Source organism: Balearica regulorum, chromosome 2, assembly GCF_011004875.1.
Source record: "Balearica regulorum gibbericeps isolate bBalReg1 chromosome 2, bBalReg1.pri, whole genome shotgun sequence".
NCBI lineage: Eukaryota > Metazoa > Chordata > Aves > Gruiformes > Gruidae > Balearica > Balearica regulorum.
Window position 1 is genome coordinate 141,371,064 of NC_046185.1, and position 14,660 is coordinate 141,385,723.

The 14,660-nt window shown below is 42.9% G+C and overlaps 1 long non-coding RNA gene across 1 annotated transcript; it reads left to right on the forward strand.

Moving 5' to 3' along the window:
- Nucleotides 1–5,647: 5,647 nt before the first annotated feature.
- LOC142600796 (uncharacterized) lies at nucleotides 5,648–12,742 on the forward strand. Its single transcript, XR_012834357.1, has 3 exons — nucleotides 5,648–5,718; nucleotides 10,198–10,315; nucleotides 11,695–12,742. It is a non-coding gene; the product is annotated as an uncharacterized LOC142600796 (long non-coding RNA).
- The last annotated feature ends 1,918 nt before the right edge of the window (nucleotides 12,743–14,660 follow it).

Below are 14,660 nucleotides of genomic sequence, written 5' to 3' on the forward strand. Positions count from 1 at the left end.
AGGTTGCCAGGTTAGCTGAGATGGTTCTAGCTTTTTTTGCCTTTTTAGAAAATTGATTTCTTTTGCAGAGTTGTTGTCCTGGTTTCAGCTGAGAGGATTGATTTTTCTTCATAGTAGCTAGTGTGGGGATATGTTTTGGATTTGTGCTGGAGACAGCATTGATAATATAGAGATGTTTTTGTTCTATGGACCTATTGTTGAGCAGTGTTTACACGGGGCCAAGGCCTTTTCTGCTTCTTGCACTGCCCTGCCAGCGGGATGGCTGGGGGTGGACAAGAAGTTGGGAGGAGACACAGACAGGACAGGTGACCCAAACTGACCAAAGGGATATTCCATGCTATATGACGTCATGCTCAGTTTATAAGGAGCTTGGAGGAAGAGAGAGGTGGGGGGTGGCGGCGTTCGGAGCAATGGCGTTTGTCTTCCCAAGTAACCATTACGCGTGACGGAGCCCTGCTTTCCTGGAGATGGCTGAACACCTGCCTGCCCATGGGAAGTGGGGAATGAATTCCTTGCTTTGCTTTGCTTGTGCGCGCGGCTTTTGCTTTACCTATTAAACTGTCTTTATCTCAACCCACGAGTTTTCTCACTTTAACTCTTCCAATTCTCTCCCCCATCCCGATGGGGAGGGAGTGAACGAGCGGCTGCGTGGTGCTCAGCTGCCAGCTGGGGTAAAACCATGACAGTTGTCCTGGTTTCAGCTAAGATAGAGTTAATTTTCTTCATAGTAGCTAGTATGGGGTTATGTTTTGGATTTGTGTTGGAAACAGTGTTTATAATATAGAAATGTTTTTGTTGTATAGAGATGTTTTTGCTGCTGCGCAGTGCTTACACAGAGCCAAGGCCTTTGCTGCTTCTCACACCACTCCACCAGCAAATTGGCTGGGGGTGCACAAGGAGTTGGGAGGGGACACAGCTGGGACAGTTGACCCCAACTGACCACAAAGATATTCCATACCATATGATGTCATGCTCAGCATATAAGGGGCTGGGGGAAGAGGAAGGAAGGGAAGGTGGGGCAGTGGTGTTTGGAGTGATGGCGTTTGTCTTCCCAAGTAACTGATATGTGTGATGGAGCCCTGCTTTCCTGGAGATGGCTGAACACCTGCCTGCCCATGGGAAGTGGGGAATGAATTCCTTGTTTTGCTTTGCTTGCATGCAAGGCTTTTGCTTTACCTATGAAGTTGTCTTTATCTCAACCAACGAGTTTTTTCACTTTCACTCTTCCAATTCTCTCTTCCATCCCAACGAGGGGGAGTGAGCGAGTTGCTGCGTGGTGCTCAGCTGCCGGCTGGGGTAAAACCATGACAAGAGTAAATGTAAATATTAATATGTTTCCATACTCCAATTGATTATCAATATTGGCCAAAATAAGACAAACTACACACATAAGACTAGAGTTCTAAATCAACAGAGACATGAAGAAAGGAATTTGGTTTAGGGACTGTTTCCTGAAGGTACCTATTGCAACGGATCTACTGTTGTAGATCTCTGATGGTAGAAGTGATCTTTCTTCTATAGCTCTTTGAATGTGCTCCAAGGCATTTAAGCTTAGGCTATATATCTGTGTAGGTCAAACCTTCCCTCATCTCTGCGGGTTTGCTTCCTCTCCCAATATAGACTCTACACAGGCAAAAGACTCTGTTAGTTCTTTCCCTGCTAACATCCCTCTTTCTCCATAGGTATCAGCTATCCTTTTCTCCTCAAATTGTCTAATTGATAAAGTTAAATTTCTCAGCCTGTATTTATTCTGACATTTACTGGTTTATTTCAGGTCTACAACAGGATTAGTACTGCAAAAGATCCCATGATTTTCTAGCCTAATACGAGATATTAACTACTCTATAAACCTTGCTTCACAGGTGGCTGCATAACAATACTTTTAGCTCTAAGGAATCAGAATAAAGCTGTCAGCCTCACTTAAAATTCAGAAGAATAGAAACACCAAAAAAAAACCCAACCCAAAAACAACCCAGGGAGAAAGAACATCAAGTATTTGTGAATTCCCTCCATCCCACCTGATTGTCACGAGATTTTTTAGGAACATTCACATCTCGGGCAAGACCACCTGTAATCCCTTACGAGACTGACCGTTGTGTAACTGAATCCTGTGAACACTTTGCAGAGCTTTAAGTTTTATTCTGCAGCTTCCTCAATGCTAATTTTCAGGGTTATTTGTGTTCTCTCATGCCCCATTAGTGATCACTGTTTCCAAGATTAAAATATAGCTGGCATTTTCATGCCAATAAACCAACATATTTTTTTAATTCACCAGTTTAAATATTACAAGTGAAGAGGAATGCCGAAGAGGGGAGTGAACTGCCGTCTGTCCTACCACTTAATTTTTGTTCTGGGAATAAGGAGTAGTTGAGTAACGGTACAGTGCAGCAGGTGAGATGAAGCCCTTCCCTGCAATGCTGTTATCCTCCGGAGTCAGTAGATGGGTACAGATGGCACCAGGCAACCTGGTGGCCTTCATTAAATTCTGTTGTGATATACAAGTGGGTTTTTTGGTGACTCTCAGAAGGTAGGCTTTACCTTTCCATGGTAGGAATTTGGCACTCTTTGCTACCTTGTGCGAGAGACTGGCGGCAGCCTGATTCCGTCTTGGCGAAGGGGCATTAAATTTCTTCTGTATAAGGAAATTTCTGACAAAATGATGACACAATCAGTAGCTCTTTTTACTTTGAGGGACCTTTTACACTTCAGTACACTATTCATCAGTTATTTTGGGAATCAGAATGGTAATAACTGTGATATCTGTAAAATCCCCTACCATTCCTGAGAAAACAAAACTCTAAGGTGAAAATATTTTTCCTACACTTACACTGCGAATTCCAATGCTGCCGAGAGATATATAGTAAAACACACCTTGGTAATAAATGTAAGGCCTTCTCTGCTCTCAGGGTGTTTGGTAAGCAGCTTATTTTCTTTTCTCTAATACATTTTTCCTTCCCCAGATCCTGTGACTTCTGTTTTCAGTTATGCTTCTGCACTGCCAGCCTGAAACCAGTCCAGCAGCTGTCTCAGTCCCTTCCGCCCGAAACTCACACTCTTTCTCTCCCTCTCTCTCTTTTTTAAAGTAATGTTGAAAATACATTTTGAGTATTGTTTTTACTGAAGTCTCCAGAGAAAGCTGACGTGTCACTCAAGCCTCCATATTTAAACCTGGGGATTTTTTTCCTGGTTGCACAAAGTTGAAGGGAATGTGATCCAGTTTTCTGATGCTGAACATGGCTGCTGAATAAAGGTCTTCTCAGTTCATGTGTCCTTAACAGGAGAGAAGATGAAGGCGGCATGTTAGCAAACCAGGATAAGCAATGGCCTACCCTCAGTGTGGGATTTAATGAAACATTTGAAAGCTAGTGGAAAAGAATATCGGATCCGTAAGTATGCCATTCACTCAGAATTTAAAATTTGGACTACATACATATTTTTTCAATAATTTCTTCAGCCCATGATGGAGCCACCATAACATGTAGGAGAGAGTTCAACCCACCTAACTTGAGATTTTTTAGTCAAATAGATATACATGTATTTAGCACCTGGAAAGGCACCTTCTGAGAGGGAGTATCTTAGATGTCTGTCCACTAAAGGGGACCATTTCTCTAGCTTTTAGCAATTGAGGTTGATGAAGCCCATTGATAGTTCTTATGGATGATTTGTGCTTAGCAGACACGTGAAGTGAGTTTGGCCTGACAGCTTTACTGCAACACTTAACCTGCCTTAACTCTAAATGTGACCTGTCCCGTGGTATTTGCTATCAGTTTCTTCAGTGGCCATTACTGCAAGACAGAGAATGCTTCTGTTACGCCTCTGCTTCCAGTCTGTTTAGAAAAGAGGGAGCTGTAGCTGTTGCTCCAAAATAGCTTTATTGAACTGGAGAATGTTGAACTTAATTGATCTGATGGTTATAAGGCTGATAATTTCCAGGTTAAACATATTAACAAATCATTTAAGCTTGTTTGCCAGCTTGACACTATGTATCATCTTATATATTCTAATTTTATCAAGTAAATTACATTGGACATAATATTTTAGTGCCTAACTAACTCATTTGGTCAAAATGTTTCCATTATAGTATCATCATTTACAGTCCAATCCTGTATGTTTTGCTATTCCATCTCACTACAAGAATGATTAACCTTTTATTTTCTCTATTACTTGTATGGGGTTTTGTGTAATGGCTCCCAGATATACAGTAGATTATTTTCCAGCCATTACTCTTCCTAAAGATGCCAAAAGCCTGTCTTGAATCTTTTGTTAACCTTGTGCTGCTGTAAAACGCTTTCACATCTATTGATATTAGTGCTCAGTGATTTTCTTCTACTAGTTCAATAGAAGTAAGTCCTGCTTTAAGTAAGTTCTCACAGAAAGAAGTGATAGTTGCATTACAAGAAAACTGATATTTCTACTGCTTCAAGGGGACTAACATTTGCCAGGCTTCCTGCAGAGTGACGGAGTTGCACTCTGGTATGAATTGCAGTCCTAGCTTAGAGGGGTAATTTAAATCCAGCTAAAATCAATGTTAAGACATTAACATTTCACTGTTTCTATTGACTCACTAACTAGAATAATTGGTCCATGATAAATATAACTCAAGCCACCAATGAAAATCATATTTTTAATTGTGTTATCAGCCTGCTTTAGTCCCACTGCAATTTTAAATGACAAGGAAGTATGACCTGTCCTACCCTAAACCCAGAGAGAGATGCACCTTCATTAGGATTTTCTTCATCAAGTAGCTGTCCTTTAGAGCACTAATACTGCAAATGAAATGAACTTAAATGAAACTGCTTCTATTTGTCTTGTTCCCTTCCCTGCAGGTAACTGCGTCACTGTATGTGTCAAGCACAGGAGAAATCTGGAGACTAATAAAAAGGCAGAGACTCGGCTATAGCGCAGATGGTGAACACAGGTAGGGGAAGGCCTGTAAGCATTATGCAATTAGAGGCTTTTTGGGCCATCACATGAATATATCCTCTATGTCAATTTTCCTGTAGATCTCAGACCAGGAGGTTCTGTATTGCAATACATTTCATTGCGCAGTGGTCTTCCATGCATAACTATAATTCACCGTATTATAAAATGGCAGGGACTGCTGTCCCCCCAAAATGTGGTACTACTGGGGCATACACTTTCATACTGCGGAGCTATGCCAGGTGAGCAGAGAACAAAAAGGAGTCTACAGAAATATGACCTTAACAGAAAGAAGTTGCAAGGAGCCTCTCTCTTAGGTGGTAGGACTGTGACTGTGGAGCTCTGCACAAGCCATTCCACTCTCTGAAGGGAGGGGAAATGAGACGATGCAGCTGGTATTTGGATTAAAGCTGAATGAGCAAGGCAACTCCTCTTAGTGCCCCTCGCACAAACCTGCTGCCAGAGACACTGTGCGAGTCGGGATGCAGTGCACCCTCGTTGCTTTTGAAAACTTCAGCACCTTTTCTCCCAGAGTGACTTCATCTCTTACAGCATGGGAGGGACCGCTGACTTCACTGTACATAGGCAGCAGAGTTTATTTTCCCCAGCCACAATCTTGCATTTTTCAGGCATGCTAAAATTCATTTGAAACAGAGAGGGAAAGAAATAAAAACTAGAAGCAATTGTGCAAATCTCCATGTTTTAAACTTCTCTGTATTCTCTCTATAGGCCGAAGTCTCTGCATTTGCTTCATTTTATATGAAACTGATGAAATTCATATGTAGCTCCTCCAGTTAGGTAAGTATTTCCATAAATGCAACAGTAATTAAATTCAGCTATTGGCAGAAATGTAGAAAGTGAAATGCTGCCAAAATAACTGACTTTGCTATACTGTAAGCTTAGCCTTTCACAAAGGAACAGAGTTCGAAAGCCTATGCAATAGCTTCATATTTCACAGCTTTAAAACCACTTTAATTTTAGCCTAAGAAGATCGTTTGTCTCCTGTTTTATATACATTCATTGTGCATATCACTGCTCCCTATAGCAGTTCCAGAACTGTTTGTCTTCAGTGCTAGCCTAGCGTAGACTATAGACTGTTTAGTATAGAAGGCACTGCAATGCCTATAAAGCAAAGCCAACTGCAAAATCAAACTAACATCTAATTTAGAGATGTGACTTTTGTCTAATGCAAACAGACCTACATGGAAAATATTTCCTAAGAAGTGCTTTGCTGAAGCAAGGCAATGATCTGTGGGATGAAGATGACAGGGAATTATCTGAAATTAAAAAAATGCAAGCTGAGGTAGAAGAACTGACGTGGCTGTCAGTAACAACAGCTATTTAGGATCAACCAGAGGAGTTCAAGCCTCAGCCTCGGCATGCCAAATAAAGTTCTTCTAAATGATAGAGTGGGAATTCCAAACAGACTCTGGCCAGTCTGCTCAGATCTCACTGGACCGCAGTGCGAGGCACGGCAATTAGGCTCGCCAAAAAAGTGGCAGCGGTGGGGAGCATCCTCTTGTTCAAACCTTTCTTCTTCCATGTTTGAGTAAGGGGCCTGTTTCACTCACTTTAGCCCATCTTCATATACACGTTGCTTCACTCGTGCAACAAGGTGGGACGATTCATGTGTACGCAGTGCCCGTATCGTAACAACCTCTCGTAGCTAGTTTACCAGAAGCTTTAAGGAGTTCCTACTTTTTAATTCCTTAGCAGGCAATATGGTAGGTACCTCAGGTGAATCTGCTAAGTCCAAGCCAAGGATTTATATAGATTCTTGTGTTGTGCAACTTCTGCAGTGAGACCAGAGTTTCCTTTCATGATTTAGAAAGCAGGGAATTAGTTGCAGATAATAGGAAGAAGGGCAGGCTCACTCCTTTTATCAACATTTTTAAAAAAGAGTGCTCAGCAGGGCTGTCTTTCAATTTTCTCTCTCCATGTATGGAGAATATATATCCAAATAATTTAAATATAATTTAAAGATTCAAGGCTTTATGTGAGCTTTAATAACAATAATAATAGATGGAAAGCAAAAGAGATGGAAAAAAAGCAGTTGAATCTAACTGAAGCAGACTTTAAGAGGAAGGTATCCTCCTCCAGCTTCTCTGGCAGAGAGAAACTAAAATTAGTGGAAATCCAGAAAAGGTGAAAAAGAGAATAATAGCTGTTTCATGCTCCTACTTCTGCCTTCTTCTAAGGAGTGGCTTCTTGTTAGTCCAATAGCATGGAACTAAGGTAAGAGCTGAGCCAATGTGTTCTGATTTTTCCTTCCAGGCAAGGAAGAATCCAGCATTAAGTCCCTTGACTCTGGTTATAAGGATATATGCCTTACGCGCCATCCTTGAATTTTGCTTGCAGATTCTGTATGACAATTATTTCTCTTGTTATTTTGGCCCATATTCCAACAAATATGTACTGTCACTCAGAATGACCTTTGTCTGAAGTGCTAAGAACAAACAACTGAGAAATGCAATTTTTATGAGAGCGTGTCCTAGGTATTCGCCTAGTCCTATAAATACACGTGTGTCCATACCTGTAATTATGTGGGTGCATGTCTGCTTTGTGCGGGTTCCTACTGAAGAGACTATGGAACAGTCTCATTTCCAGAGGTGACTGTATTTAAAGATGTTAGGAAACTAAATGCATCTTTGATAGTAAACACTGAATCTTCACAGGAAGGTTGGGGAACTTGACCATCCAAAATTAATTTACTGGGTAAGAAGCAGGAAATAAAAAAATGCAGTCTAAATAAACTGTTCAAGGCTGAAATGATGCCTGCACCAGACACAGGTCAACTGATGATCCAGAACATTTCCTGTGCTGTGAGAATGTCTAGAATAAGAGTAGAACATTATATTACAAATCATTTTGCTGCTAATTATTTCAATTTACCACATTTTGAATATGTGGTCAGTCGTTTCCTTCCAAGACTCCCCAGCTGCTCCTTACTTAGCCACTCATATTTTCTTTTCACCATTCCCTAGCAAGAGGCACACGGCTGAGAGCTGCAGGCTGCTTTGAGGCAAGCTGGAGCGGCAGATTGCAGGGGGAGCGGGTGCTACGTGCCCTCTGAGCTCTAGCAGCTTCTCCATTGCATGGTTTCTGCTGGGAAAAACTTTGCTGAATGCAAAAAGAAACAGACCCCTGCAAAACAGCTTCGACTTTTATAAGAAAGAAGAGCTTTGAGATGAGGAGGGGAATGGAGACAAATCTTGGCTACAACTACCTTCCCTCCCTAACCCTATGTTCACTATGTCTACTCCAGTTTTGGTTGTTTCAGGCCTGTAGCAGACAGATTTTTTAAAAAAATTTCCTCCTTACTAGACTTCTGGATTTGGCATTTATTCAAAGGGCAAGGGCCCACCCAATCAGCCTGCTGGGACCCTTCCCAATGAAAACACCTCTCTGCTGCAAGCCTGTAATCACTTGCAAGTGATTACTTGCAAGCCACTTACAAGGCTGAGGAAGCAAGGGGAGAAAGGAATCCCTCCAGATTTTCCCTTTTGCAGTTTTTCATTAAACTACACCTGTGTGTACTCTGTTTCTTCAAAGATTTTTGTTTCATGCAGTAGAAGGGGACTGGCTGTGTGTCTGTCGAAGTACTTTGCCACAACAGCAACATGCAGTCATTCTTATTTCCCCTTTTATTAACAGAAAAAAAATTCATTACTCTCTTTCTGGTGCTCATCCCAGACAGAAACATATGGATGAGAAGCTAATCCACAAGCAGGAGTTGTATGGCCAGCACATTCCTCCAGGGCACAAAGGGGCTGAGAAGAAGGCACCAACTGGGCTCCAGCTAACAAAAAAAAAAAAAAAAAAAAAAAAAAAAGGACAGCCCCCCCCCCCCCCCCCCCAAAAAAAAAAACCCAAACCCAGAAAGAAAAGATGCCAGAGCTGTGCAGACAGAATTTGGAGCTATTTTCCCAGCTACCCATACAAATATTTGTCCTCTGCTTCCAGGCTATCTTGTTCCCAGGGTCCGGGACTGCTCAGCAGAGCCCATGGCCACGGTGGTGCTGGCGCTGGCCGGCTGCTAGAACCATGCCTGGAGGGAAGTGGGGATCACTGAGAGGAGTTAGTCCTGATTCACACAGCTTTTCCTGAATCTCTTTCACTGTCCTTAGAGCGGGGTGAAGAAAAATTATGCAGCTCAGTAACTGCCTAGTTGGGCTCCTCCCCCTGTCCATCCCCCCCCCTTTTTTTTTTTTGGTGTACAGCCCACTGACTACGTGGATGCTGTGTGGAGGAGAGCCAGGGCAAGGGACACAGAAAAGCGTGTCCTGGGTCAGAGCTCTTCTCCCTTTTCACAAAGCTGTCTCAGCTCTAGCAATTCTTCTCCCAGCTCCGCATTTACCAGGGGAAGAGAGAAAATTTAAGGAATAAGGCTTCAAATGAGCATTTATCACACTGAAGCTCTAGTGATTTCCCACATCTTCAGCCTCAAATAATTTCAGCTTGACTGTGGGGCAGGAACATTTTCTTAGCACCATTTCAGGTTGCTCCCTTAGCCCCTAATCCCTCAGGCAATATCTTTGGGAAACTCAGATCACCTCCCAGTGCTGATAAACCCTGCTGATTAATTGATGCATAGCTTGATATAGTTCAGTTTACCCAAGGTGAGAGATGCTTTGGGAATCATAAGCATACACAAATCTCTGTGAAAGTTTTTATGCGGAGGTTGTGTTGCACTAAAAGCTTTTTTAATTGTTACTGTCTGTTCTTTTGGCTTAGTCTCATCACCAAAAAATGTATGCGTTGCATGCTGAAGTGAGAAATGCCTGTAATGTGCATAGGAATCTCAGACTGCTTGGAAATTGTGTTTGGAAAAGCAAAGTGGGAGTGGGAGTGGACTGTGGATGACTGCGGGGCATGAATCTGTGAAGAGAGGATCATGTCAAGAGTTTGTTGGTGTGGTGTGGAAGCACAATGGAGCCCTCGAGCCTGCTGAAGATTTGTCAGAATGGGGGTGATTGTCTTCAGGATGTTTGGTGAAATATTTAAGGGATTTAAGGAGGTGCCAAGAAGGAAGAACAGAGTAACGGTTTGGCAGGTATCACGGAGAGAATTGACAATGTGCTATCAGATGCAGGGGGCCTTTTAGCACAACTCTGGGAGCATCATCATCATCATCATCATCATCCCCAGGCTCTGGGGAAAAAAAAAAAGTGATTACCAAATAGCAGCAGAATTTTCTCAGAAACTGTGAGAAAGGACAAAAGCAGGTAGAGGGAAGGAAAGATGTTTCAAAACATAGAATTCTCTCTGTCTCTGTAGGATACCCCTGCAGCAGTGAAAATCAGAAGCACTCAGCACTCTAGCTATAGCTGCTTTGTTTTTTCTGGGAAGATAAAGCCAACAGGATATCTTCATCAGGGACCCACTTTGGTCTAACGTAAGCAGAATTTGCTTCTCAAACTGAAGTGAACTTGGGATTTAGAGTCACCTAATTTTCTTGAAAGATTCCTGCCATGGTTGGTGTAATTATGTGACCTTCCTGCTCCAAAATCCTCCTGCAGCTGTTCCTCCATCCTTATCCCAGGTCACTCCTCTTTGCAGCTGGGATAAGCTACCTCAGGGAGCACCCATATACAAAGAGGCTGATGCCTTTTCCACTGGAGAAACAGGACTTCCATATCAAATGGATCCAGTCCTTGAAGAGGTCCTACCCACCTTAGGCTCCTACGAGGAAAGGGGAGGGAGGGCTGGATGAAATTCCCTGGGCAGCTGATAAATGCAGGCTAACTAAATAAATGCGTGAGGAAAGCACGAATGTGAGAGAGCACATAATAGAGATAACAGAACTCAAACTGAGAAGAGTAGGCGGTGGAAGGGAAGGGAAGAGAAAATGCTGGAAAAATGCAGAGGCCAGTATTGGGGGAGACCAGCTACATTACAGAGCTGCTCCTGGGAAGTCAGCCAGAGCATCTCTGTAGGAGTCTTCATCTCTCTCTCTGACTGTAAAACAGTACTAAGGCCTCACACAGCATCCAGTTAATGAGCTTAACCAGTGGTAACAGGAATATCGACTCAGATACCATCAGATATCATCAAATCAGTTACCCTAGACTGTGCCAAAATTGAAGTTACTGGATGCAGATTCAGAGGTCTCCATCTCCTTTCCTGTAAAGCCTGATGTCTTTCATTAACCCCAAATTATCCCTGGCATTTTGTACTTTTCTTTGTGCTTCAAGAGCACTCTAAAGAACAGCTACTTTCTAATACTCTTTTTACTTTTCTAACAATATCCTTCCTTCAAATTTTTATAATAATTTTTATAATAATTTTTCTGAGCTTTGGGAAATCAGGCAGATCATGCAAATTAATTTATTGTTCAGGACTGCAGCTGCTGTTCTTCCTTAGAAGAAGATACTTCTGACTTCCACTGGAGTTTTAGAAGAACGTAAATGAGCAAATTGGCCAAAGAAGCCACAGAGGGGTAACACTGGTGAGATGGTCCAGAGTTTGCAGGCATCTGAGTTACACACTGCAAATACAGCTTGTAGCCTGAAGACCTGTGCTTTATTATTGGTATGAGCCTTGGGGCAAGTCAGGATGCAAAAATAACCTGTCAAGTCTAGATTCAAGAAAAGGGCACCAAAATTTTCTGTGCCTAACTTTTCTTAAACTATAAAAACAGGGACACATTCATAAAGCATTTTGATATCTCTAGCATACTGCTGCAAAATATAAATATTATTATTCAAATAAGTTTTGAATCGAGCCTTTGCCACAAATCAGAAAATAATATTTTGCCTTCTATTTATATTTTAGTGAAACCTTTGCTGATTTCCAACATGGACCCATCAGCTGATTATTGGAGTAATATTTTTTTATTTATTTCTAAACACCACTTAGTTATTTTAATACCATATCATCACGAGGCATTTCATCTGGTAGGAGCAGGAGAGTGGTATGGTGTACTGGGTCCTCTCAGATGCTGGATGGCACTCTGCAAGTATTACAATATTACAGCACTCAACAGATTTCTGTTGAACATCCACACATTCATCTCCAGATAAAATAATTAGAGCTGGCACAAAGAAAATGTCATTAAAACCAGGGCATTGCAATTGAGATGCAGGCATGTGTCTCCTGGGGACTAGTGGCTGTAACATCCTGGGAATGCACAGCTGCAGGTAACATCTGAGCTCAGGCTGTGATGCCTGTGGCAAGTCCTGGTCCATGGCACCCTTCTTTCCTGGTCCCTCTGATCCCCCGTTTGCAGGCTACTGCTCCTGTTGCAAGGTAGGTTGAAGGCTGCTGAACATCTTTCTGTCAGGCACGGTGCCCCTGTGCTCGGACTGCCCATCACCCCCTCCACTCGTAGCAGGCACTTCCCAGGATGAAGCCCAGGACTCCTGCTCTGACTTTCATGCTGCCACTTCACCTCTACCTCTCTTCCTACAATCAAATCCTCCAAGCCTCTGAATGTCATTCCCTTCCTTGTGATGCCTGAGCCCATCCTTGAATGACTAAGTCTTTTTGGTTCCCTCCATTTCACAGTGCCTGGCGACGAGGGTCCAGCAGTCCGCTGGGTCAGAGGAAACAACGGTGTCAGAACCTAATAGCTACATACAGGCAAATTGGATTGACCGATTAAATGGAAAGCCTTTACCCCAAAAGGCATTTATCTAAATTTTGTGTAAAGTGTGTTGGCATATGTTTGTGTGTGTCTCTATGTGTGTATTTGCGTGTTCGTATGTACATGAGAGACAAAGAGCTGAACACCTCTGGAAGATGTTTGTTTTGAGACTCCACATCCTCTACTGCACGTGAATAAAACCTCTAAACAGAAGCCCACAAATGCTGGTTTAGCAATTTCCCTGGCAGAGAAAATAAATAATCTATAGATACACATAAAACCATCTATGTTTTCCTAGGCACCATCTGTGAGAAATGTATTTGCACTGTACCATTTGTATGTCCTAAATAGCTGCAGACTTATACACCAAACGTAAATTTAGTGGACAAAGACTTGATATGAGAATGTGAACAACTGTAATAAGTATTAATGGTTGTTGTTTGACCTTGTCTGGCTTGCACGTTCTTTCTGAAATGCCGTGCACCACCTGAGCTTCAGCTGTAGTTCATCATTCTGCTCCCCACCTGAAATTCCTGTACTGGATCAGAGATCTGCAGTTTATAAGTGTCTTCTCCCCAGCCTTCCCAGCCAACACGCAGTGGGGACAACCTACAGAGCAATCAAACCATCCTCAACCAGAATGTACAGGGTGCTGTGCCTTCTAACTGCTTTCTGGGTGATGATGAGAAATGAGATGTTCAATACCAGGGCAATCCAGACTGGGTAAGGCAGATGTGAGAGCCCAACATCGAGAAGGAAAATCAACAAACCTGGAGGGTCAAGAATTACCCTTAGCAGGGTATGATGATGGAGGCATGATTCAGGGAAGGAAGGTGTGAAAGACAGTTCATTAGCAAAGGAGGACACTGAGCTGATGGAAGGTATGAGCAGTGTGCAGAGAAGAGAAGTCTTCTGCTGCAGAGGGTTTCAGGTAGTGTGAGGGGAAATAATCAGAAGAAAAATGACATGGGCAGAGGAAGAAACAGGTCACAGTTTCAGGGTTGCAACATAAAAAATACCGTAGGTAATATGACCAAAATTGTCATCTGAAGAAGGTCTCCCTGATGTAGGTTATTTTGTGCTTTTTGTGAAGATGATAGGTCATACAAGGGGTGGCAGGGTGTGGCCTATAGTGTCCAGTTTTCCAGAGGCAGAGGCATAATACAGACCAAAGCAATTTATCCTCTCCCAAGTTCAGAGGAACCTTCCTGTTGTTTGTTAGGAAATCTCAGCTGTCGTTGATACCTATACTATTCAAGGCACCCACCACCTTTGGGTGAGGTGTGCGGCGTAGGTGTCCCATCGGGGATCACTGTGCTGTCAGCAAGACCATGGATGCCGTGGCAAAATGGTGCAGCTCTTCCCAGGCGAGGCTTTCCTCTCTCTGTGGCGCTTGCTCCAAACTCATCCACGTTGGCCACAGCCTACACCCAAGGAAATCCAAAATTTTGGAGCCAGCTCTCATGGCTGGTGCCCAGTCCTCCTCCCTTTCAGGCGGAGGAGCACCAGCGTGTCCATGGGGGGCGGGGGGCTGGTTTCACCCAGGAGGGACGCAGGCAGACAGGGAGGCAGGAACGCAGGGGAGGGACCGGCTGCAGGGACTGACAGCAGCGTTCACCCTGCTCCGAGGTCTGGATGCTCGCACCGCATGGGAAGAAAAGTATTTCACTTCATTCCCTGACTCCCCTCACTCCCAAGCAAACTAAGGGGGGATTTGCTTTCATAGCCATTTTTTTTTACTGATAGCGTCAGCTCGGTTCCTTGTATGATTTACGGCTTCTGGCTCCCTTGCTTCCCCAGTAGCAAGGCAGCAGGCTTTTCCACCTCTTTCCAGGCTCCTCCTGCCTGACATTTTCCTTTTCATTTTGATGGTGACCCATTTAGCTTTGACAGGACTCACTTTGGTATTCCAGAAAACTTCAGTAAGGGTTGACTTAGGATACCTATTTCTCATTAACCCTTTAAAGACATTTAAAGTGTCCACAACATATAATGCAACTGAGATCAAGCGTGGCTTTGAATGGAAAATGTATTGTAAGGACTATATTATTATTATACTTATTATTATAAGGACTATAGCTTTGCAAAATAACAATATTTTCTAACTTCTCACATGGTGAAAAACTGGTGATATCAGAGAAGTGGTGTTCTAAAC